Source organism: Thermobia domestica, chromosome 17 (genome assembly GCF_964235325.1).
Source record: "Thermobia domestica chromosome 17, izTheDome1.hap1.1, whole genome shotgun sequence".
In the NCBI taxonomy this organism is placed as follows: Eukaryota; Metazoa; Arthropoda; class Insecta; order Zygentoma; family Lepismatidae; genus Thermobia; species Thermobia domestica.
Window position 1 is genome coordinate 104,930,297 of NC_137470.1, and position 26,085 is coordinate 104,956,381.

Sequence of the window (26,085 nt, forward strand, 5' to 3'; positions counted from 1 at the left end):
GACGGCTAGTGGTGTAAGTAGGAGTTATAGTCGATTTGCTTGAATCTTTCCTTTGTATTACACTGTCTCTTCAATTTTAATTCATATGATTCTCCTAATAACCTTTTTAGGCACAATCAGATACATTGATAACACTGTTCTGCAAAAGATAACTTTTTTCTATTTCTGGAATGAAAAGATGTGATTTTAACTTAAATTTTAGCGCAGAATTAAAATCTGTTGTTTTTTCTCTATCAGGGATAATTTACAAGTAATCACTCCTACAAGTTTTCTTAAAACATGTCATAAGTTTTTATTATATTACATATAATTTTAAATAGATTGACATAACCTCACAAGCAGATTAACCATACATGTTCATAATAATTGCAACCTATTTAAGTCTCATAGTATACAATATTAGAAATAATACCTAGGTAGACACAATATTTAGGTAGACATTAGGTTTAAATGCATATATTACCTTTACACTGAATACCAAAAAATGTATATGTTTTAATTGGTTGGCACTAAATTACAGGTCTATTGACTATTTTCTTCTTTTGGAATTTGCGTCTTTCGTGTCCCTAGTAATTGCCCAACCATAGTTCGCTAACATAGTAGGCATCGACTTCACTTCATATCGTTTCTCCATAGTGAAAATATCTTTAAGAAACCATTCTCCGTGTTCCTCTGATACATTACTACAACTCTCCGGAAAGAAGTCCAAATGAGAATGCACGAAAGTAGTTTTCAAAGACAAGATGCATTCTAAATTTGTATAGGCTTCAATCATTTCAGTCGCTAGTTCCTTGAAGTTGGAAGCTCTGTTTCTTTCAAGGAAATTGTCCACTACTTTGCGAAAACATATCCATGCTCGTTTTTCTTTTCTGTCAGGCATTCTTCGAAACGATGATTGGCTCACAAATACACCTTGCTTTATTTTCTCAGCTGAAAGAGAAGGAAATTTTTCAGGAAGATATGCGAATGCAGGGACAGTTGGGTCCACACCCTCTACAAGCTGCTTGATGAGGTCCAGTTTTATGTGAAGCGGTGGAAGTTTGATATCTGCACGCGCGACCAAACTTTTACGCTGCACGTATCTTTTCACCAACTACCCAATTTTGTTCCTGGTATTTCTTTTCTACGAAGTGAGCGTTCCTATCTCGACTATCCCATTCGCAAAGGAAACATGCATATTTTGTGTAGCCTTGCTGCAATCCCAATTACAAGACAATTACTTTTGAATCAACACACGCTCTCCACTTAGGTTCATTGTATTTAATTAATATTAGAATCTGTTCTAGAATCTCATAACTTTCCTTACCTAAACTGGCGTATCCAATTGGAATAGAGGGCTGTTTATTGCCATTGTGGAGCAAAGTACCCTTGAGACTAGCTTTTGACTCATCTATATAAAATATTCACTTCTCTGGCTTGCATTTGATGTCCAAAGCTTTCATTACTCCATGAACGTCGTTGCTAAATATCATCGTTGTTACACTTGAAACATATTGACTAAAAAGTACGTTCCTTGTGCACTGATATTTGTACTACAGTAAGGTGCAAAATATTATATTACTGCAATCTTGAATTTAGCAATTCCGCATTTTATTTACTTAGACCGAGATCACGCACTATATCATTCAAATCTGAATGTCGTAACCACCGAGGAGATGAATCACCCATTCTTTGATATAGAGGATCATTTTCTTTCTTGTGATGTATTAATTTCTTCAGAGCTGCTTTCTTCACTTTCACTTATCACGCCCTTGCCTGTTGGTCTTAAATGTACAAGCATACTATCACAGTGTGACACTTGCTTTCTTGCAGAAAGTAAATCATGATAAACAATCGCTTCGATTTCTTATTTGTGAAACCTTGAAATTTCGTTAAACAAAAATAACAATCTGTTAAATGGTCTCATTGGTTCTCTCTATACCATGGGTTCAGCAAATAACGCAGCATTCATTTTATTTTCCTACCACTTATTTAATTTGCAATAACAATTTTCACAACACACATGAGGGGCCCCCTCTTTATCCTGGTCTCCAACTGCTACTCCAAAGTAATGTTTGTAAGATTTCTTTATGATAGGCGATATGTTCTTCCTATTTCGAGCAAAGGGGAACTCTCAACAAATTTAACAGTAGGTGTCTGGACTATACCGACAACTGCTACGTCGAGGCATTTCCTAGAACACTACAAAAATAATTTTACTGTCTCAGGTCCTTCATGTATTTGAAGAACATAGTAAAATCAACGTAAACAAAACGTTTGCATACTCAGCAGCAACATTAATTCCAGTAGTTAAACAAAACACTCACCTAACAGTAATACCAAGGTCTGGATACTAAAACGAAACACTATTGGAAGAGGAGTATCAACATTGCGTGACTACTGCAAGTCATTAAAAGAAAGCTAATGTTCAAATTACTATCTATTAAAAACACAGTATTTTATAAACTACTACATTGATCACACAGGGTGTTCAGATGATCGTGAATAAAAACGTGGGAATTTTTATCACTGAAAGAAAAAAAGTCCTCTTTTTTAACCAAGACACGTATTGTTGGAGTTTTACAGTGTCGGAAGCATTGGAGCATGAATTTAAAAGATCTATACTTCAGCACTGTTTAACGTCAAGAGTGTCGCTGGAGTTCTAAACTAGTGTGTTTTTTTTAAGCAGCATCCTTTACGTTCAATTGGTTTTGAAAATGTAAACCTCGGCTTCGCAACTGCGAGCGTTGGACAACATTTTAAAACGAAAAAAATGAAAATGAAATGAAATTTTTGAGTTTTACGTCCCACGTTTATCCCGGTAAGGCTAAAGGAGACGGTGATGATAAGTAATGAATGAAATGGTGGAATGAAGAAAGTGTGAGGAAATGGGAGAACCCCGAGAAAACCCACGCACACGGTGTTTGTCCACCACAAAGTTCACTTGGCGGGAGCAGGGTTTGAACCCGAGACCCCTAGCACCAGAGGTGAACGCTCTACCACTGAGCCACTGCAACAACGCCCCTAGCGGCTAAATGGGAAAAGATATGAGAAAGTTTGCCCTGTAAAAGTTGCATGACATTTAATGTCTTTTCGAACGATACCAACAGTTATACCACTTTCCATTGCAAATTTTGAAATTGCCCCTGTTGGAGGTATTCAAGAGACGCCACTGGTCTCACTACTATTTTTATTGCATTCTACACATACGATTTGGTAATGCAAGTCTTTGTTAAAAGGCTGTACGTGCAGTATTAGCTGCGATATAGGCCTGATTCGTTCTTATTGAATCACCTGGTATATATATATATATACAGGGGTAGACAAAAATCTAATAACACTTCATACAGAACAGGTAAGTTTGGCCCTCCACTGTACAACGCGTGTTGCGGTTGCCGATCCTTTTTTGTTTTCAATGTGTCGTGTGGACCTTCCCCTTCCGTCAGCAGTAACACATTCACCTGTGAAGATCATGGTGTGAAAGTGGTGCGGTAAAATGGGCGACCTGACAGACTTCCAAAGAGGCATGATCGTTGGTGCCCGTCCGGCTGTAGCTTCAGTGGCAACAAAGGCGAACATTGTGGGGTATCGAAAGGCACTATGTCCAATGTCGCGAGGTCATACACAATTCAAGGGCAAACGACGTTTGCAAAGGACAACAGTTGTCGAAAAACAATCCTGTCAGATAGGGACCGGAGGGCTTTCAAACGTATTGTAGCAGCTAAAAAGAAGACCACTGAAATGAAAATTACGTCTTAACTCAATTCCGACCTACAGAACCCGCTTTCATAGCAAACAGTGGGACGGGAACTTCATAAAATTAAAATTCATGGCAGAGCCGCTATCGCCAAACCCCCGGTCACATAAGTAAATGCAAAGAGACGTATCCAGGGGTGCAAGGACCACAAGACGTCGACTCATGAGCAATGGAAACACGTAATGTGTTCCAATGATTCGACTTTCACCTTGTTTCCAACAACCGGTCATGGTGTTAAAATGGTGCGGTAAAATGGGCAACCCGACATACTTCCAAAGAGGCATGATCGTTGGTGCCCGTCCGGCTCTAGCTTCAGTGACAACAGTGGCGAACATTGTGGGGTATCGAAAGGCACTATGTCCAATGTCGCCAGGTCACACACAATTCAAGGGCAAACGACGTTTGCAAAGCACAACAGTAGACGAAAACCAATCCTGTCAGCAAATACCCTGCAAACATTTTTAGCCGGTTATAAGACAAGCAAGTTATACAACGTGACGAAAATCAAGAAGTTGATTACCTCTCGGATACAGAGGATGCTAAAGTCTTTGCTTCTCAATCGTTAGAGTACAACTTCCAAATTGACAAGTCCATCATGTTACCAAATTTAGCAGTTGTAAAAAGGAAGGACCCTTCACTTTCGGTCATCATTACTGTACTGGAAAATAAATAACCTAACAAGTTTTCTACATTCAGTGCGGCAAAATACTTTTCTCTTAAAAATGGATTGTTATATAGCACGCACAAACATCCTCAACTAGGACTGCTGAATTTACTTTGTGTGGCAAAATCCTTGCTAAGCAAATGGTTTGATGCTATCCATAACGACCCATTGATACTCCACTTTGGGTATACTAAGACGTACCAGTCGGCAACCAGAAAATATTATTTTCTTAATATGAAAGCTTACGTAGGCAATGGAATAAAGACATGAAATCTCTGCCAAAGATTCAAGAAGTACCAGCTAAGCCGGCAGGTTAATTGCTGCATCACCCATCTAAACCCATTGCCACTGCCTGGCAGTATGATTCAATTGGAAAAATCCCAGTTTGGCAAAAATATTTCAAACACATACTAGTTGCCATTGAAATATCTACGCGATAGTGTGTGTGCAGGGTTGTAGAGAATATTATAGCAGAAAAAATCGAACAATTTCTTATATATATCACATTATTCTTAAATACGGAGCTTTTAGATACCTGTATTTGGACAGACACAGGCTATACCTAACTCTAAGAGGCTGCAGAACCTAGCGAAGTTATACAACTTCTAATTTAAATTTTGTCCAACGTACGACCACAAAACTCTGAGTGTAGTGCAAACAAACAAAATCATACAGGACGCTCTTAAATATTTTGTATAGAAAAATGAAAATCGTTGGCCAAAACTAATTCCGTATATAACATTCGCAGTTAATACGTTTGTATAAGATGAAACAAATTATTCAATTTTTTTCTTATGCACGGATACGAACCTATTAGCATCTCTGATTTAGCATTAGCGTCAACTCCGACGTTATGCGTCGACAAACAACACCTGAATAAGATACGTGGGGTCATACAGGATAATGTAATTGCAAGTTATAACAAACAGAAAAGATATTTCGACCGTAAAGATCAACAAACTAATTTTGATAGGGGCCAAAAAGTACTTGTATTTTTCCCAATCAGACACCCTTCGCTTTCAAAAATAGATTGATTGCTTGTAGCATGTTGCTGTCAATATGCATTTTGTTCAACTTAATGACGATTATTATTTGATTGCTATTCAATATCATTTTCGCCATTCAGTATTTTTTCTCTTCTTCTTTGTAGCAGAATGCTGCATATTCATATTCAGTAGCAGAATGCTGATCATTTTAACTTGTCACTCCCTATTTCTGCTTATAACATGCATAAATGGGAATGAACTTGTATTTCAACAATATGGAATATCAATAGCCAAGATCAAGCCTATAATCGATTATGACAATATACAATTCCTAAATTATAGACTCCATTTAGACTTTTTGGCAGTACACCTTCCAAATATTTCTTGTGCTGAATATGAACAATTGGTATCACTTTTGCCCAATAAAGAACGTCAATTCACTAATACAATCAAAGATATAATACCTTGCGATTTTAAAACAAGGTGTTCCAAACGGATGATCTTTAACCTATTACTTGGACTCGCAAATTTTGGACTTAGTAGATATAGTCTATGTGAAGTTTATAAATTAAAATCAGCTATTATTCAAATACAGGCACAGAGCAATTGTCTAAATTCTCAAATACAAGAAATTAAGAAAAGTAGTTCTGAACTCACATATTTGGTAACAACCTTTTCAGTAGCTGTCGAAAAATAAATAACCGAAACCCATCATAGTATTTTCCAATTGGTATGTACTAGTAAGAAGTTTAAATTCATTGGCAGTTGCTAGCGCATCCTTCCCACACATTATCAGCAACTAACTTATGCGTAATGTGATCCAACACCTAATTGGAATCAATACCAACAACCTCCCCTAGTACTAGCTGTACCTTCATCACCATAATTACAGGGTGCCTCACAGAATCAATTACCTCCAAATCCTAACCCCCAAGTTGGTAATCCGAATCCCCCTCCCGAACCCCTGCGTCCAACACATCAGGTACTTCTAGCGCCAATAATTCATTAGATTTTAGTAAACATGTTAATCAAATGGCCGAATTATCTCTTCTAGTAGCCCAAAATTCTATTAAGAATTCACAGTTTAGACGCGGCGGCCGAAATAATTACAAGTCAACAAATACAAATAATGTCAATCAAAACAAGAATAAAAATGGAAAGAAAAACTGTTATAAAAACAATAATAAAAATAAGAGTACCCCTAGGCCAGAAACAGTTATAGTTTGCAGTACGTACTATAAAAAGAGTAATTCTTCCAGCATGTGTTAAAATATTAATATGCAGGGAAACGCCTAGAGGGGCCTCAGGACAAATCTTCTCAAGAATATGTCCTGACGGCCGAAAGACAGGAAGTAAAGTAGCAAAAAAGTCACAAGTATTAGCCCTAAAACAGTTAATGACATCACTTTATACTGTGCCTCCAGTAACCGATAGAAGAGAAAACATTAAATTGTTAAATCAAGAAAAAAATGTTAATTAATGTAATAATTAACAAAGAAAATATCCCGTAATCATTGACACAGGTAGCTTGTTGAGCCTATGACCCAAATCTTGGTTAATTCCAAACACAAAATTGGTTACTTTTAACACCAATCTACGAGGAATTGAAAATTGCATCGTACATTTAGGTTATATAGCTTAAATTAAATTCATAATTGGCTCAACAAATTTCTCTCACTACTTTCGAATTTTAGAGCAACTAAAGTTTCTGCCTTTATTTGGAGGAGACATTCTAAATCGTTTACAGGCCAAAATGGACTTGCAAACTAATACATTATCAGTAAATAAGAAGCCAGGGCCACCGCCGAATCCAATTGAAGTTGACACGCAGGAAAAACTATCAGTAAGTGCAATTAATTCAATAAAACAGCGTAAATCGGCTGATGTATTTACTACTCGAAAGGTTACCGTACCAGCCAGATCACATTTCTTTTACACATTAATGTCAAGAATCGGAAAATAGATACTGAATATTTTCTTATCTCCCCATTAGAAAATTTATTGGATAAGTACGTGCAAAAATATTTGCCTACTAAAGTACATAATAATAATTTCACACTATTAATATGAAATCCTACTAATAGGCCAGTAATACTAGCAAAAATACAACGATCACATATGTTGAAAAGAACATACAAGAAGGTGATATACAGGGTGATTGCCAAACGACGAACAAAATGATAAAACATTCTATAGAACTGCACAGGAAATTCAGGATAGGCTGGACAAGAGCAAATCACACTTTGATATTAAGTTATTAGACATAAACCCGGATTTAACAGATGAGCAGAAAAAGGCTGTACATAATCTACTTTTTAAATACAGGGATGTCTTTTCATATACACCAACTGACATAGGCTACTTTCGTGGTTACATACATAAAATAAGGATAGACAAAGGAGATTCTTTCCATCAGAGAGCACGTCCTATTACTTTGGCAGTGATGCCGCAAATTCATTTGCAACTTAAACTGCTTTTAGAAGCTATTATTATAAAGAGACTAGTAAGAGTTCCTTCTCGTCGCCACTTCTCATAGTTCGCAAACCAAATTCTTCAGAATTTCGTTTAGTCTTGAATCTACAACCGTACAGTAAGTTTAAAATATATTTGAGCATTCCATTCCATTTTACAGAAGACATTTTGCATGTACCAAGAGGCCAAACATGCATTTGAACAATCGACATAAAGTCTTTCTATTTTTAGATATTATTGCATAATAAAAGTCGAAAAATATATTACTTTTGAACTTAATCATACTAGGAAGGCGTATAAATTTCAGCGCTCCGTGATGGGTAATTCTAAGTCAGCTGCTGGCCTGACTATAGCAGTGGGCATGGTTTTAGGGGGTTTACCACCTCGTAAAACGGCATTTACAGATGACCTCGTGATACGAAGCAAAAATTGGTAACAGCAACTATCGGACTCAGAACTGCTCTTCAAAAAAGTAAGAAAACACGATTTCAGAGCAAGCCCGAATAAGACCCACCTATTATACTCGGAACTGGATGTTTTAGGATTTACAGTTAGTGGTAAAGAAATCAAAATAACACTCAAAATTGCCAATAAAATACGAAATTTTAAGAAACCAACCTCTAAAAGGATCTCAAAGAGTATTCTAGGACTCTGCTATTATCAGAGGGCGCATATTAAAATTTGAACCATTTCAAATTCTTTTGGAAAAGAATTCAAAATTTAAATGGTCAACTCAGCATGACGAGCTATTTGAGAAACTTAAGACAGATATTATTTAGGCCCCATCTTTGTTTGATTTCGAATAATTATTATAAATCCGAGCATATTCCATCGCATCCTCAACCTCAGCAGGTGAATTTTGGCATGTTATAATACTAAAACTAATCAGGAAACTGTTGTTCCCTATTGTTGTCTTGGTTTTACTAAAAGCAAACGGCAGGCCTCAACATGGCAGAAAGAACTATATGCATTGATATATGACCTTCGAAAACTTCGATATTTCTTACTGAATACAAAATTTAAGTTATTTATAGAGACTAAATACTTGTCTTCACTCAGCACCCAGCCCTACTAAGTCGGAAAACTTACTCGCTACAAGATACTCTTAGCATATAATTTTGAAATTCACCAAATTAAAAGCGAAATATTTTTCTCTTAAAAATTGACTTTTATATAGAACTTAGAAACATAATCAGTTAGGATTGGTATATTTACTTTGTATACCAAAATCTTTGGTAAACTAATGGTTTGATTTGATGCTATCCATAACAATCCATTGGCACCCCATTTTGGATAAACTAAGACGTACCAATTGGCACTCAGAAAATATTATTTTCCTAACATGAAAGCTCATAAAGCAATCAAAATAAGGACGTGCAATCTATGCCAAAATCTCAACAATTACTAACCAAGCCGGTGGGCCAATTGTTCCATCGTCCTCCTATACCTATCGCTACTGCGTGGCAGTATGATTCAATTGGAAAAATACCGGTCGGACTAGGAAATTTCAAACACGTGCTGGTGGAGATGGAGATGTCCACTGGTTTTTCTTTATAACCAAGATCGTAGACAACATTACACGTGAAGAAATTGAAAAATTTCTTATATATGAAATTATTATTAAATACGGAGCTTTTTCGTACCTGTATTTGGATAGGCACCTTGTACATAGTGCTAAGAGACAACAGAACCTAGTAAAGTTCTTCAACTTTGAATTTAAGTTTTGTCCAACATATGATCATAAAACTCTTGGTATAGTAGAAACATTCCACAGAATTATATGGAATGCTGTTAAATTCTTTGTACTGGAAAATCGAGACCACTGGCTCAAACTAATTCCATACATAACTTTTGTGATTAATACATTCGTACAGGTTCGAACCAAATATTAAAATTCTTTTCTCATTCACGGATACGAACCTAAGAGCATTACGGATCTTGCACTTGCATCCACTCCGGCGTTATGCGTCGACGAAAAACACTTGAGTAAAATACGTGGAATTGTTGAAAACAATCTAACTGCAAGTTATAAGAAGTAGAGTAAATAGTATGACCTTAAACATAAACAGGCAAATTTTGAAAAAGGCCAGAAAGTACTAGTGTTTTATTCCAACCGTCAGATTTCGATACCAGAGAGTTTCTCATCTAAGTTTGCTGGCCTGGTCAAATTATCGAAAGAATCAATTCTAAGCTTTATAACGTCAGATTAACTTATTCATATCGTCAACACATGCAAGAGATTTCTGTAGAGAGAAACCGTACTATGAAGATATAGACGATACTCAGCAAGAGGATAAATAGCTATTTCTTTCTACAAGAGCGAAAACATTTAATAAGAAAACAAATGTACAATAACGATGGCAGAACGCGACATACACGATAGGCTATGGAACATCTCATCTTTAAATATTTCTGTTCTTTCAATTGGCAGTATGAAAAGAAGAACAAGAATAGAACATAAACGCATCTAAATTATTTAAATCAATTGGCAAAGAGCATTTAATTATCATTCATGATTCTAAAAAAAATAGAGAGAGAGAGAGAAATGAATACAATTACAACCATTCGTAAGAAGTTTAAAATATCTATTTGTCACTCGCGAAAAGCTTATTCATCACTTTGCACAAAACGAAAGAAAGATGACATTTGCATTTTCGCTTTTGAAAGGCGAATGATCTATACAAGGGCAAGTAAGATATAACTCTACACTTTCTTGGTTATTTTTTCTTCCCCGCTATGGAACATATTCCCACTAATATTAGGCAGTTCTATTTTATAGCGTCTCCATGAAATCAAGTTCATAAAACATCATTATTATTGAAGATCAAAATCGAAACAACCATTAGAAATTGGTACATTGGAAACAAATGATGTAATATTATGTACTTGATAAACTAGCACAGTACGCACCTAATAAACACAAAACTTCAGTCGTATTTTCCCTCCTTTGTTCACCCACTTTTCGAACCGAACGAACACCTCACCGTTCCTCCTCAGTACCTCACAATATGCTTTGGCAATTCCCCTCACCTGCCTCCACAGTTTACCTTCTTTCACTTTAAATATCGGTACGCCTTTACAATTTTACGACGATCCCTTAAAAAACTCCTTTCCCTTTCAAAAAGTTGCTAATAGCACCCAACACCGTACTATCAATATACATTGTCAGAGACTGAATGACAGCTATTACCTGACTGCTATCCGATATTATTTTTGCTATTCAGGGTTATTCAGAATTTTCGGCAGTACCTCTTCCAAATGATTCTTGTGCTGGATATGAACAATTAGTTTCACTTTTACACGATAAAGAACGTCAGTTTACGAATAAGATCAAAGACATAATACCTTGCGATTTCAAAACAGGGTGTTCCAAAAGACCACGACGGATGTTTTTTAACCTCTTATTGGGACTTGCAAATTTCGGACTAAGTGGATATAGTTTATATGAAGTACATAAATTGAAATCAACTTTTAGTCAAATGCAGGCAAAGAATGCTTATTTAAATTCTCAAATATAAGAAACTAAGAAAAGTAATTTTCGACGTACACATTTAGTAACAAACTTCTCAGCGGCAGTCGAAACATTAATAACCGAAACTCATCATAATATCATAAAACTCATCTAATTTGTAATTGGTAAAAAGAACACAAAAATAAATCAGAAAGAGTAAAAAGGAATAATCAAGAAACGCGATTATTCTAAATTTAATTTCCGTTGCACAGAAACGATTACTTTTCGTGTCTCATGCAATTAGCTTTCAATCGTTCAACATTAGCCGAAAGCAAACATGCAGATATAGCAGAAGATAGAAAAAAAACATAGAATGAAACTGCGGACATAAGATGGAAACACATTGAAGAGAACGTTCTCATCACAAGCAATTGATTTGCTGAGATAGAGACGCCAGATCCTTCGAACAACGCCAAGCGAAGTTACAAATAGAAGCGAATCTCTGTGTGCGAGATACTCTGATTTGTCTTACTTTGTTACTAAAGCATATACAAATATGAAGAAGAAAATGCCCAAAATGAGAAAAGGACTGTAATAGACTTTTATGGTACTTCAGAACCTTAGGAGACATCCTCGTGTTCCTCCCAAAAGAGGGAAAATTGCCGAAAACATCGCCCGTACAGAAAAGAAGGAAGAGATAGTTGCCTTGCAGTCTACGATGCTGGAGTCCAGATTCCTAATTGGTCGTGGCCCAGGGCTGATCTCCAAGCAATTTAGATGTTTAATGGACTAGAGAACTTCCCACCTCCTTTTTCCGACTAAGACAAGTGTCACTGAACAACCTCCAATAACTGTGTGTTAGTGAAGTGTTAGTGTGAGTGTTAATACCGACTACAACGAACTGGAATGGATAGAACTAAATCAGTAAGTAGTACTCATTTATTGACAAATCCGAGTCAGTTGCAGTTTCTATTACATATACCCACCGTCCTGCTCTCATATCTGAATGTTTCCTTTTAGGCTGTGTTGTTTCCAGTCCAACACTAACCCAAGATTTTATCGGAAACTAAATTTCGAATTAGATTCGTTTTAGAAAACAAAGGCACTCGCATTAAAGCCTCACACACTGCATTTGCTGTGAATGAATGTTTCCTTTATTCTCACACATTTCCTCCTCGAAATCTGTGTATCTTTCATTCACCCAAAATGCTCTCCATAATAACATAAAAATGAAGATACGTTCTAGGTTTGCAGGTACGGAAACCTCATCTGGACGAGAACGTTAAGTGTGCTCTGTGCCCCTGAGACCAGGTAAGACACAGTAGCATATGCACACAACGTGGTGCCGAAACCCGCTCGTACCCTTGTGGCCACAGGCGCACAACGTGCTGTCGAACCCCAATCGTACACACATCGTGATGCGGAAACCCGACTTACAATATGTGGTCTTACTCCGATTTCGAACCAGTGGCCCTTTCGACTAATGCATTGTAGAACTAGGTCTCAACTTCATAGGTTAATACTACGTAACCCCGACGAGATTTTATACCACTGCATATCGAATTATAGCTCTTTCTGTGCTTTGTATGCACCTTGCTTTTGTAATCCCATCACTCGGATTCGTACCTAGTGCCATCAGTATTCTTTTACGGCTCTTCGCCTGTCAGGATATTCGATTTGCTTATGGCAGGACATCAGAGTGTTTTTTTTTCTAGAACGACGCACTCCCAAAGCTATTGGATTTTGTGGCCATAAAAGCGTAGCATATGCACACAACGATATTTTACAATTGGTATGTATATAGAAGTGAATTAACTGCGAATGTTATATACAGAATTAGTTTTGGCCAATGATTTTCATTTTTCTCTACAAAATATTTAAGAGCGTTCTGTATGAATTTGTTTAATGTTTCCACTACACCCAGAGTTTTGTGGTCATACGCTGAACACAATTCAAATTCGAAGTTGTATAAAATCGCTAGGTTTTGCAGCCTCTTAGAGTTAGGTACAGCCTGTGTCTGTCCAAATACAGGAATGTAAAAGCTCCGTATTTAAGAATAATGTGATATATAAGAAATTGTTCATTTTTTCTGCTATAATATTGTCTACAACCCTGGGCACACAATATCGCGTAGACATTTCAATGGCAACTAGTATGTGTTTGGAGTTTTCTTGCCAAAAGTGGGACTTTTCCAATTGAATCATACTGCCAGGCAGTGGCAATGGGTTTAGATGGGTGATGCAGCAATTGGCCTGCCGGCTTAGCTGGTACTTTTTGAATCTTTGGCAGAGATTGCATGTCTTTATTCTATTGTCTACGTAATCTTTCATGTTAAGAAAATGATATTTTCTTAGTGCAGACTGGTACGTCTTAGTATACCCAAAGTGGAGTGTCAATGGGTCGTTATGGATAGCATCAAATCATTTGCTCAGCAAGGATTTTGCCACATAAAGTAAATACAGCAGTCCTAGTTGAGGGTGTTTCTGTGTCCTATGTAACAATCCATTTTTAAGAGAAAAGTATTTCGCCGCACGGAATGTAGAAAACTTGTTAGGTTATTTATTTTCTAATACAGTAATGATGACCGAAAGTGAAGGGTCCTTCCTTTTTACAACTCCTAAATTTGGTAACATGATGGACTGGTCAATTTGAAAGTTGTGCTCTAATGATTGGGAAGCAAAGACTTTAGCATCCTCTGTATCCGAGAGGTAATCAACTTCTTGATTTTCGTCACGTTGTATAACTTGCTTGTCTTGTAAGCGGCTAAAATGTCTGCAGGATGTTTGATGACTTTTAATGTGTTGAATTTGAAAATCTTAATCCGCCAAGAGTATTTTATAGCGGATAAATTTCCCTACTTAGTCCGGCTTGCAATTGAGTGATGGTAAGCATTTAACATCTATAAACAATTTAAATTTTCTATTCAATAAGTAATATCGGAATTTTCGCAAGACATATATAGGTACCTATAGCTCCTTTTGTAATGTTGATTCTTTTCTCTCGGTTTTGGTAAAAAACGAAGTCTACAATAAGAAACAACACGTTAATGATTAGTTTCATTGTCATATTATTCCAATATACCGCCTGCGAAGGTTGATGAAGCATCTGAATATGCTCGAATTTCCAACGATGCATCAAAATGGAACTTTGAAGGAGCTTGTAGAATATTCGTCTTAAATTTTTCAAATAGCTCGTCATGCTGAGTTGCCCATTTAAATTGTGAATTATTTTCCAAAAGAATTTGAAAGGGGTAAACCTTTTCCGTGAAATTTTGATATGGGCTTTCAAATAAGAACAGATTCCTAGGACTCTTCAATGTTCTTTCAGAGGTTGGTTTGTTATAATTGCGTATTTTATTGCCAAATTTGGGTGCAATTTTGATTGCATTGCCGGTAACTGTAAATCCCAAAACATCCAATCTGGAGTAAAATAGATGTGTCTTATTCGGGCTTGCTCTAAAATCGTGTTTTCTTAGTCTTTTAAAGAGCAATTCCAAGTCCGATATTTGTTGTTTCCAATTTTTCTTCCTATTACGAGGTCATTTTCAAAGCCGTTATGCGAGGTGATAAACCTTCCAAAAGCATGCCTACTGCTACAGGATGGGCTGCCGCCGACGTGGTGTAACCCATTACGCAGCGTTGGAATTTAAACGCCTTCCTAGTATGATTAAGTCCAAAAGTCATGTATTTTTGACTTCTAGGATACAATAACAGTTGAAAATAACTAGACTTTCTGTCGATAGTTGAGATGCAAGTTTCGACTAAATAAATGTAAAATGTCTTCTGTGGACTTTAATGGAATGCTCAAATTCTGTGTAAGTTTTTTGCAAACCTGTAGATTCAGAACTATGCGGAACTCTGAACTATTTGGTTTCCTCACTGTGATATGTGGCGAGGAATAGGAACTGTCACTAGTCTATTAATAATATTAGCCTCTAAAATTTGTTTAATTTGCAAATCAATTTGCTGTCTTTCTGCCAATGGAATGGGTGGAGACCTCTGGTGGAAAAAGGCCCTTTTATCTATCCTTATCCTTTATCTCTCTTTCGAATAAGTCAATATCGAAAAGCTATTTGGTCCTCTCCAGCCTATTTTGAATTTCCTGTTGAATTCTATAGAATGTTTCATCATTTCTTCCGTCAGTTTGGTAATCATCCTGTATATCTACTTGAATATTTTCTTCAATATATGCAATGGGTGTTCTTTTCTAAGTTTACCGGTTTGTTGGTTGGATTTGATATTAAGAGTGTGAAATCATTCCTAGGTACTTTAGTAGGCAACGTTTGTAGTCCGTATTTGTTCAATAACTTTTCCACTTGACCCAAACGGGCCCTAAGGGGAATGAACGCAGGAGGATAATGTGCTGACTCAGAGGTAGAAGCAAAATACTGGCTCAAAGTGTTAGCTATCTCAGAAGGGTGAGTAACTAAGACACCATTCACCGTCAAGGCAGGAACATCAACAGGAGGAGTATCGCCAGTAAGAGATAGAACTCGACGCCACATTGTGGACATCGCTGTTCGACTATTGATGGACGAAACGTAATTCATCCAGGTTTGGCGCTTCGAAACCTTGATAAGACGTCTAGCTCGAGCACGTAGAATGCGGAAACGCTGCAGATTGTCGTCAGTTGGATGACGATGAAAAGTGGCAAGTGCGTGTCAACGAGCCAGGATAGCCTCACGGATTTCCGCAGACCACCATGGAACACGCCGGCTGGAAAAGTCGCCACCGCATTCTGGAATGGAACCATGAGCAGCATCAAGAACAGTCTGCTCAAAAGCCTCGGCCACAACAGCTGCAGGGAGATCATCACGGCAATGAAACTCACTGAGCTCACGGAATTTACGCTAGTCACCACGCTTCAGATTGAAGCGGCGGAGAGGATTATTTGTCTTTCCTAATGTTATTTCCGAATGACTTACACCAGCGAAAAATATAAGAAAGATACATACATACACACACAAACACACACACACACACACATATATATATATATATATATATATATATATATATATCGATTAAAAAGGTACTTTTTTCTGATTTTTCTAATAATTGGGCTTGCCTCGGCAGCAGAAGGAGCTGTCGGATCGAGCTGGAATTTTCTATACGTGTTATTGATGCCATTTGGCCAAAAAGCCCGCACTAGCCGTAGCCTAATTTCTAAAAAAAATTCGATACACCCTAGTAAACAGTAACTAGAATTTCGTACGAAATTTCTGAATGCTGTAGCTCAGTGTATGATGGTGTAGCTCAGTGTATGAATAATAATGGAATCAACAGATCTAATTTCTCATGGATTATAGAATTTCTTCCATTGGATTGTCAACATATAATTTAGTTCATGGACATCAAATGTCAGCTTCTATAAATAAATTGGGACAACATGAAAATATACTAACAATTGAAGTTAAAAGATTAATACACTCTATGAACAGTCAAATTATATGTGTCTGATTGTGTAATCGTTAAAGTGAAGCAGATATTGGACGATTTTTGATCAAAATTAGAAGCGTTTTATTGTTATATGCAACAAACTAAACGGAAAATTCTAACAAATCTATTTTTCCATATGGCAAAACAGTGTGTTTCCGAAATTTTGGAAAATGTTCTAACTGACGAAATAACGTATTATATTTTAAGTAATCGAGAGGCTTTATACTTTAAAGATCTCAAGATATATTGAAACATAGAGTATATGCACAGGACAAAGAACTATTTTACTGGATATCTGGCGTCCATCTGCTGAATTTTATTATAAGGAGAATAATGTTGATCCATTATTAAGAACTCCAAACGGTTATGAAAGTAGTATATATATATATATATATATATATATATATATATATATATATATATATACTGCATCAGCTACCCATGATGGTATATTTCACCGAATGGAAATTTCATAGTTTGGAAAAGTATAAATGTACATTTAAGAACTTTTTTTATTTTTGTAATAGCATTAGACTCAATGTGTAATCTAGGTGTCTAAATAATTTAATATGTTTAAATTCTGTTTAATAATGTCAACTACGATCGGAAAGACATAACTCTACTATATCATATACTTACACACGTGCCGGCGTGTTATATTCATCCTTAAAGACAGAATATATTATAAAATTGGGTGAACATCATGAAATGCATTCAGAAAAGATTCAACTCGCAGCTAATAGATCATATTTCATTTCATACGAAACTTTTACAGTCGAAGTCACTGTAAAAACAACGAAGATTTTAGAGGTGTCAAATGAAATGATTATTTATTAGGAAATTGGTCTAAAAACATTTGAATTTCACAACCGATACGCAAGGTCTAGATGTTTTCTAGAAAAGATAGATAAAATTAAAAATGAATTATGTTATTCTATCGCTGAATGAAAAATGAATATATGATGTATGCGATTGTAGGAATTTCAGGAGTATTATTCATTATCAATGATTATTAATATCGAAGCATCAAAACTCATTTAAAAATACGACATAAGAAATGATAAACCGTAAAAAAATAAAAAACATAAATATAAAGAGTAAGGTAGGGAAAGAAAAGGAAGGAAAAATAAAAATAAATTAATTGGAATATTTTAATATTACAAGGGCAAGTAAAAAATAAGGAGGAATAAATTTCGATAATTTAGTTAATACTATATAATTAAATGCAACGGAGTATAAAGACCTTGCATTAAAAACGAAACGGTGTGTAGATTGTTCTCTTGTACTAGAAATCAAAATGGAATTATAGCCGTGCACTAAAATGTAAACATTAATTAGAAGGCAATAAAAGTGAAAGTAAAACATTGAAAGTAAAATTTTTAAAAAAATGGAATGTAAATAAATATCGAAATTCGTATCAAGAAAATTTTGAAATGAGCAAAATATTTAAATTATTGATTGACAATTAAAATTCAAATAAATGTGTAGCAGAAAAATCGAAATTTTGAAATTTGGAAAATTCTAACAAGTAAACTTTTTCTTTAGTCACGCGGAATGTGGAAAGAGACTACGGTTAATCGATTTGTGTTAGTAAACACGAAAATCCATAGGCGGGAAAAACCCTCGATCTCACCCGTTCCGTACTTATGGGGGGAGGAATAGGGACACAGGCAACACAAAACGTTGGGAATAATGAGACGAAATATTGAGCTAGTTCAATGAAAATATGTGTGAAAGCACAACATACCTATACTACAATGTGGCATTATATTCGACAATACTCTGACAAGTGAGGGCAGAGACGCAGCACATAACGACGGAGGAAGTGGTGGATAAGCGCAAGGAGACATGCCCATATAATTGAGGAAAGCGGAGAAGCAAAACGTCATGGAAATAATACAGTAATAATGCATGCTCAAGTGATCAATCAGAAACTATAGGTAGCCTACAGACGACACGGTGAAGCAGAAACGGAAGAGAGCTATGGAGGTGATTTTCCATAGAGTCCGGACTCTCTCCCCTAGTAACTTCCTATATGTATAGACTGTTGTATACATGTACGCATTTACTTTTATATGTTTATGATGACGATGATGATGACGATGACGATGACATAATAGTAAGACAGCAATATATGCTCCTGTGTGAATCCATTGCAAAATAAAATACACCACTATACATTGAAAGATCAGTTCAGGAAAGTTGGGGCAGTTACCCACTTGCCTTTCTGCTCTCCACCTATGTACTTGACCAGGTCCGTGATGTATTACTATGCTATTCCCCTCAAGGCCAGCTCATATGTGTTCACATCTTGTATGAAACTTTTCCCCTATGTTTTACTCGACGCTACTCGCCCTCCTCCTCTGTCATGACGTGCTACGCCTCAGCCCTAACTTGTCAGAGTATTGTAAGGATCCCCACGTTGACGTACCAGGCAATAACCACGTGTGAACTACATGTGTTAGTAATAAATAAAAACAAACAGACCACGGTCCCGAAGAGGAGTCGATCACCATCGCGAACGGTCGGAAGGACGATAATCAACGAAGGAAGCCGACAATACAGGATAAAAAGGACCTGCACGCCTCGACCAACATCAATCTTCCCGGAATGATCGAAACACCTAAAACCCCTCTCACGACGCTCGGTCACCGAGAGGTACCCATCCTTATACCCATGACGCTCGGTCAACGGGTTCCTTTCCTCTTTCTCACGACGCACGGTCACCGAGAGAGAGATACATAATCTACACCCCTCTCACGACGCACGGTCACCGAGAGTACCTCACCTCAAAGCCCACGACACTTGGTCACCGGGCTCCTATCTAATCTTACCTAAATATTAGTGGAATTTCTTATTATAACTTGTGTACATAAACTTTTTATAATAAAAGGTGAAGGGAAAAGTCCAAATCCCGAGTACATTTTATTGCACTACCCAAGAAATTTTACCTGGTAGATGCGTCGGCGTCTATTTACAGACACTAAAAGGACTTTCCTACGGGGCGCTCTTTTTATTAACGAAAAACGGACTTAAAACTTTTTAACAATACAGTGTAAGTGTTACTTAAAGCAGGATCATATAAAAGATGGTATCCGTATTGCCATAAATACTCTCATTACTCTTAACGGTAGATTGATTCGTTACAGGCAGGCAGGTATCTATGCCGACAACTAGATCTGGGAAAAATACATATAAAGAAGGTTATAACAATATGGCAGAATCATTCTCCCGTATACCTGTTAATATTCCTCACTTAACTAGATATTCTGGTCATAGTACAGACGACCCCGATCGACTTTTCTTGCTGTTCGATCATTTGGCTATACTTCAGGCATGGACCCCCGAAAAGAAGAAATAAATTTTCCCAATGTATTTGCAGGACGTAGCTCTCGATTTTGGTTTACAATTGCAAAATCAGAACCAATTTGACACACTAAGTTACGAACAACTCAAAACCAAATTAATTTCTCTGTCCCACCCAAATTTACCAGCGTATAAGGCGGAATTAGAAAAAATTCCAAATTCAACAAAACGAAAGTAAATCGGCAGATTATTATTTCTTAAGGAGATGAAGGGCTATCAGACAGCTAATGCCAGAGACTTCAGAGGAACAGAAAATTCATTTTCTTTCGTTAGGACTACAAAGAAATTTGCTGCAAAAGATAGCGTTAGAATCCTTTCCAACAATCGAGAGGCTGCAGGATCGACTTCATGAGTTGGAAAGAGCTCAACATCTCATGCAAAAGAGGAATTATGTAGAATTGTCACAGGCAATTCATTCTTTAATCGGCCAACCTAACCGACCCTCACCACTCCCTATGTACGATCATCATAGCCAAAATAATCCTAATTCCTACTTGCCAACCTAAATGCAACAGCCAACTTCCACATCATTGTCTTCCGCACCTCCATTACAGAATATTTCCCCTGCACAGACAGTTTCCTCTGCACCTGAAGTTTCGAATCCGCCACCCCACCAAAGTCAAAATCCGCCCTCACAACCTCCTCACACGAACCTTACCAAATTAGCTAATCAAATGGCCGAGCTATCATTAATGGTGGCACAGAATGCCACGAAGACCAATTATAGGCGTAACAACGGAGGAAAAACTCGTAAAGGAAACGAACAAAAAGCGGATGCGAAGAATACCAATAAAGGAAATAACGGTGGTAGAAAAAAGAACAATTTTGTAAAAGGCGATAAAATATCAGTCTGCTCAATTTGTTACAAGAACCACGGAGCATCCACGTGTTGGAATAATCCAAAAAATTCCAACCAAGGAAACACATATATGGGCTCGCAGGCCATTTCCGCAAAGTCGGCGCGGGCCACACAGACTCCACCGCAATTAAAATATGATGGCATTCAAGAAGAGCAGGCAACAGCGGAAACTTTTAAGGACACGGACGCCGATTTTTTCACCCACACGACCAATAATAAACATCGAGAACATGTTAAACTGGGAATAGAAAATAATAAACTATTGCTCGATATTAATGTAAACACAAGCAGTCTACCGGCTATAATAGATACGGGTTCTAGTCTTAGTCTATGGTCAAGACGGGACGTACCCCCAAAATGTACGCTAATACCATTTCAAACTCATTGCCAACAAAGTTCTAACTTTAAAAGAAATAGCTTTAGTTAAATTTAAAGTTGGCACCACCACCTTCTCACATTACTTCCGCATCATAGATGCTGACTTTAATCCGATTTTTGGGAATGAAATTATCACAAGACTTTTCTCTCAAATAGACTTGGAGAATAAATCCATATTATTATATAGAAAACATAGGAAACCTATGTTTCCAATGGAAAAACAAGATTCGGAAGGAATGTCAGGAGACACTACTCATTCTTTCCACTTGCAAAGGAATCCAAACGTCGTCACAGCAAGTAAAGTTACGATTCCGACGAAATCGCATTTCTACTTCCCTGTATCGATTCAAAGAGAAACAATTCATGACGCTGCATTTTATATTACTCCACTACAATCATTATTAGACCGATACGGCTTACAGGCAATGACCATGAGAGTACCGAGTAACGACCTTACGTTACTAATTTCCAATCCTACGGCACGAATAATAACGCTAAATAAAGGTACACCAGTGGCGTACACAGAGGAGGGCGTGGAAGAATTTTCATTTACAATAGAAGAAGACGAAAAGAAAGCGCAACAATTTCGTACTGAAGAAGAGACAAAGGAAAGATTAAGACAAACCGCTAAAACTTTCAACATGGACCTTTTTGATATAAATCCGGATTTACCGGAATACCAGCGAATAGCTGTAACCAACATATTGTACAAATACAGGGATGAGTTTTCATACAGCCCAGAGAATATAGGCTATTTTAGAGGATATGAACAAAAAATTCGTATAGATAAAAGTGCGTCATTTCATCACCGTTCCCCACCAATTCCATTAGGGATAAGACATCAAATTGATAAGCAGATACAACAGATGTTAGATGAAAAAATCACAACGGAGACACAGACTAGTAATTTCTCCTCACCTTTAATTGCGATCAAAAAGCCAAACAGTTCAGATTTCAGGTTTGTGCTGAATCTCCAGGCATGTAATAGCTATACCAAATATTTAAGCATACAGTTTCAAAATACAGAGGACGTTTTGTAGGTTTTAAAAGGAAAAAAGCTAATTTCAATCTTGGACATTTCGCAATCGTACTTCCAGATAAAATTGCATTCAAAAAGCACTAAATACATGACTTTCGAGGTAATCATACACGCAAAATGCGTATTGGGCCCTTGTTACTCTTCCCAATCTTTAACTATAGTAATAAAAATGCTACAATTAGACGGGTTACCAAAACGCATGACCAATTTTGCAGATGACATCGTGATCGGTTCTTATACATGGGAACTACAACTCTCAGATTTGGAGCTTTTATTCCAAAAATTAAGGAAACACCACTTCCGAGCCAACCCCAAGAAGACGCACCTGTTATACAGAGAACTCCCAGTACTAGGATCGCGATTCTTTGTTCTGAAAGTTTTGGAAGTTTCTGCCTGGTATCTGCGAAATTCTGTGTAGTTATTTCATTCGGATTTTGTAGCCAGCGTAATTTTGCCTGTTTTCTCTCCTCTGCTAGTTTTATGCATTCCTGGTCGAAAAATGGTTTGTTCCTACGTATTTCCGCGTGTCCCAATTTTTCTTTTCCTGAATTTCTTATGCTATCTCTAATTTCAATCCAGGTATCCTCATCACTAGTGCACTCAGAATCTTCTAAAGTCGAGAATCTATTCGAAACTTCAATCTGGCATTTCTCTCTTACCAGCTCTCTTCTAATTTCTTTAAATTAAATTTCTCCGTTTTCGGACAATGAATATTACCTTTATTCAACGATAACCTCTCTCGTATTATCGCTGCTACCAGGCAGTTGTCAGTGTCACAATCAGCCCCTCTAAACGACCGGACATCAATTATGCTAGATTGCCTTCTTCTATCTACTAAAACGTGATCAATTTGATTATGTGTTTTCCTGTCTGGTGATGTCCAAGTGTATTTATGAACTTCTTGGTGTGGGAATTTTGTACTGTTCACAATTAGGTTTTTGGATGTTACAAAGCTCACGAGTCTAACACCGTTGTTATTACTTTCCTTATGCAGACTTTCGTTCCCTATAATCGGTTTGAAAATATCCTCTCGTCCTACCTTCGCATTGAAATCCCCTAATAGAATGTTCATATGGTATCGCGGGAGTTGGTCAAATATCCGTTCCACTTCTTTGTAAAAAATGTCTCTTATATCGTCATCCTTATCTTCAGTTGGGACATGTACATTTAAAACAATAATACCACACCACCGACCCTTAAGAGTAATAAAAGAAAGTCTGTCAGTAACAAATTCAATCCGTTTAATTGCTGGTAATATACGTTTATGAACGAAAAACCCTGTTCCTAACTGGTGATTTTTAATTCCTTCCCCGTAAAAGAATGTAAAATTTCCGGAATTCACAGATCCATTTCCTTCCCACCTAACTTCCTGAACTCCTACTACGTCCATCCTGTATTTCTCTAACTCACTCGTTACGGATTTTAACGCACCTGCCTATAAAGACTCCTAATATTCCATGTTCTAAATCTCATGTCCATTTTCTTTTGCTGAGGTCGTGCCAAGTTATCAGTGAAAATATCAGTCATATTTTCACTTAGAATTAACAAAACGGCTGTTTCAGCATAAGTTTAAATATAGTTTCATTCTCACGATTGAGATTAGAAATCAACTTGCAAACTTAGTGATAATATTGTGAATACATGTAGAAGAATAGAGAATTATTATAAATTATTTAATTATATTTTGCCTAAACTGTAGTAAAATAAAATCAAGTTTTGGCTTTGAAGAATAATAAGCAAGAATGTAAACAGTATCACGTGGTAAGTGGTTGCACATGGATTTGTTATTGTTTTGATGTAACACTGTCCAGACACAAGTCTGCAGTATGTGGTAAATAGAGAATTGAGAGAAGTCAATGTAATCTTAAAATTGAGAAAGGTATTTTGTAGAATCTGTTTGTCAACAAAGATACAATTTAGGATATGACATATTATTCAGATTTGCAGAAACAACTGTCTGGGAATTTCAGTTATGGTGTGACAATGGAGAAACGAGAGTTTTGCCAACAGATGAGGTAACTGACGTCGATCCAGACATGAGATGACAAATTCCATCGTCTGGAGAACCAGGATAAAAAAAGAAATCTTCGTTGGATTGAGATCAGAAGTCGACGACAGGTTGATCAGACTTGGATGAGAAACCAGTAGGAGACATTCGAAAGTAGTTGGCGTTTAGTCGGCTATAAGTTAAAGAGCCGAGCATTCTACGTGAATAGTAGTAGCTGCAAACTTTGAGTTTCAATGTCTAGTTTCTAATGACACAAACTGCATTTCATCGTTTTGTCTGTTTCTACATGAATTAAAGTAATATTCCAATGGTCATCATTGAGCTCCAAGAATAAGAGCTGTGAGTTATTTGTTGGACGTTTCCAGATAGGACTCCAGAAGGTGGATCAGTTCATCGTCAGAGTTATCAGCCCCAGAACAACAACAGGTATGTGTTCCTCAGCTATATTGTTGCCTGTGGCTAAATACTCAGAAGCTTTGAGCACTGTGATCTGAAAATGTTATGTCATATCCATTCTTTATACACTACATCTTACACATTTTTGAATAATCAGAATACACAAGTTCATTTGATGAATTGGAGTGTTTAGTTATTTAATCAATCCTCCCGGCAGTAATTGGCATGGTGGATGCTTACAGTTCCCCGGCAAGTTTCTTTTCAATTATAGGAGTCCACCGTTGTTATGGTGGAGGCTACCTTAGGTTCGATTCCCGGGCGATTTAAAATAATAGAGAAATGTGTTGAGACTGCCATGTCATGGTAATGGCTCGGAGTTCTAATAGTATGAGGGTTAAAATTAGAAGAAACCTCCATGTCATAGTGGAGAAATGTCTAAGTTTGATCAGTGGTAATTTTGAAGTTAACTCTCACTACCCGCTTTTACCTAGAGAAAGTTTGGTAATCGCGGTACTATTATCTAGATTTTGGGGTGTTGCGGCACTTTGTTTAGTATAGCCCAACATTTGATGAGCAAAACGAGATGCAAATAAGAGAAAATATGCTAGGTAGGAGGTATAAGAAATATTATGTAGTACAATTCACTGAAAGAAATTTCAATATGGATGAGCTAGTGGAGCTAGGTTATAGAAGACACGTACTAGCTACTATTTCAAGTATTTCAGAAACATGTATTACGCTGCGCGATGCAATATTTTTCGCGTTAAAATCAAACGAATATAAGTATACAATTGGCGCAGTATTTAAGGCAATGAGTGACCAAGTTACATTAAATCAATGGCTAGGGAGATTCCGGAATCGCTTTGATTGTTCTCAGGCAATCCAGATTGCTGGACTTATACCTACGGTGGTTCAGTACGAAAAAGAGGCCAGTTAGTCATAGCGAATGACAGATTGTCATTGGATCTAGTAGCGTTTGCTTGTTTATTTATGGAAAGAAACTCCTGGATGTTCCAGTGAAAGAAAGAATAAGAGATGTAAATAAATGTAAAAAGTTAGGTTAGGAATTACTAGGAGAAATAAGTTTATAGTTAATTGGTTTAGGTGTTATATATATTGTTATAGGATCTTATGTGATGTCATATGTTACTTTAGGATATTCATGGGATAGTATTAGATATTATAGTATTAGTTTTCAATTTTTGGTAAAATTACAATATTTTATGTTATTTAGATTAATTTATTCACATCATCATTTTGCTCATTAAAATCATGTCACACAAATAACAAGA